The following is a 2,297-nucleotide window of genomic DNA, read 5'->3' as shown; positions in this document are numbered from 1 at the left end:
TTTCGATTTCTTATTTTTATCGTTGTTATTCTCGTGTTCTGATTGCTTGACGTGTGGTAATTAACAGATATCCGGGTCCTCTGGGAAATTAGGGTTTTCCTAGTTTCCTAATTTAAACGGAAATCGACAGTGTGAATTTCGGTTCCCACAGTTTGGCGCTAGAAGGAGGGGGACTTACGGATCAATCTAACCCGCAAAAGCCACACACAATCTGACATGTCAACCAACGACGCGGATAACGTGCAAACTCCTCTTAATGGAGGCAGCGGCACCGATCTCCACACTCCAGTAGCGGACGTATCCGCGGCCAACGCCCAAGCCAACGCCACGACGCTCGAGGAGTTCAAAAAGATGTTCGCCACCTATGAGAAAAGGTCGGAAGAACAGGATAAGCTCGTGAATACCTTGACCAAACAGGTTGAAACCTTAACGGCAAGGACCCAAGCTATCCGTCCCCGCGGAACCACCAAAATCCGCGGGAAAAGGCTCGACTTCGCCACCCCACTCGATAGAACAGGACTCGCGCGGGAACGACCTTCCGGTCAAAACCCTAGCGAGAAATCTCCCGTCGAAAAGGGGAACCCTGAAAATCTTCCGCCCCCTGCAAAGGATTCGGAGGATAACGAAGCCGAACACATTGACCTGGATCCTAGCGATGTCTCCAACGACACCGACGAGGATGTCGACAGACATCCAAGAAGGACCAGAAGCCGATCCGCTCGGGAAGGCTCCCCGTTCGAAAAACCAATGACGGAAGAAGAAGAAGTCGCCTATTGGAACGAACAAGAGGAGCTGGCCGAAAGGCAAACCGAGCTCACTCGCAGTAAACGCCGACAGGTTCGGAAATCCACTGACGAGACATCGGATATCCGCGATCTTCGCGACTACATCACTAAGACTGCGGCAGAAGTGAGAGCCGTAAAGTCTCAAATCCATCATGCTACTAGTGCTGCCCCCGAGATCGATCGACTGCTGGAAGGAGCTCGAAAGACCCCCTTTACCAGTCGCATTTCGGACATGAGGGTGTCCGATCCGGGAAGATCAAAGTACCGAAGTACGATGGTACGGCCGATCCAAAAGCGCACCTTCAGGCTTTCCACATCGCGATGGGAAGAGCAAGACTGAAGGACGGCGAAAAAGATGCCGGCTATTGCCGCCTGTTCGTCGAAAATCTCGAAGGAGCAGCGCTCGAATGGTTCGCACGCCTTCGTCGCAACACCATCGGGAGTTTTCGACAGCTCGCATCGGAATTCCTCAAACAGTACTCTGTATTCATAGACAGGGAAACCTCCGATGTTGACCTCTGGAGTCTCTCCCAGAGGGAAGACGAACCCCTCCGCGAATTTATCAGTCGGTTCAAGCTGATAATGTCCAGGGTCAGCGGGATAAGCGACAAAGTGGCCATCGACGCGCTGAGAAAGACGCTCTGGTACAAGTCGAAATTCAGAAAATGGATAACTCTCGACAAACCGCGAACGATCCAGGACGCCCTCCACAAAGCAACGGACTACATCATAGTCGAGGAAGAAACTAAAGTCTTATCGCAAAAACATAAGCCGGCAAGACCATCCTCGAAAGACGAAGATCCGAAGGGAAAAAGACGTACTCTCGTAACGACAAGTACGTCCATCACGAGGGGGAAGATCTCCAAGGGGCGCATAACTATGCGATCAGTTCGGATCAAGGCCGGACCACGGGCAACACATGGACTCGCAATCAAAGGTATGACGAAAACACCTTCTGCGAGTTCCACCAATCCCGAGGACACTCCACGACCAATTGCAAAGTCCGGGGAGCAAGACTGGCCGCGAAGCTACTCGCTGGAGAGCTTTCGGAAGTAACTAGCGTCAAGGATCTCATCCTCGATTCTGATCGCCCTCCAAAGACGGATAGAAATCCGCCCGCTGAAAAGTTCCCTCAACGAAACCATCCTGGGGATAAACGCGGTAGGAGGCCGGATGACAAAGGGAACGATAACAATCGTCGCAGAGTCAATATGATCATCGGAGGATCACAATACTGCAGCGATACCGTGTCGGCCATCAAGGCTTACCAACGGAAGGCAGAGTCAAGTGCAAATTGGCCTACATGGTCTCCTCCTCGAGACGGCCAAAGTTGCTCGATCACCTTCACGGAGGAAGAAGGCGGCGGTATCGACCAACCTCACTGCGACCCGCTCGTCATAGATCTTGTCATACGAGATTTAGAAGTCGGAAGGGTACTCGTCGACACGGGAAGCACGGTCAACGTAATCTTCCGCGACACTCTCAAGCGGATGAGTATCAAACTCGGAGAAG

Source organism: Brassica napus, unplaced genomic scaffold (genome assembly GCF_020379485.1).
Source record: "Brassica napus cultivar Da-Ae unplaced genomic scaffold, Da-Ae ScsIHWf_1099;HRSCAF=1564, whole genome shotgun sequence".
In the NCBI taxonomy this organism is placed as follows: domain Eukaryota; kingdom Viridiplantae; phylum Streptophyta; class Magnoliopsida; order Brassicales; family Brassicaceae; genus Brassica; species Brassica napus.
Note: the sequence above shows the minus strand (reverse complement) of the source record.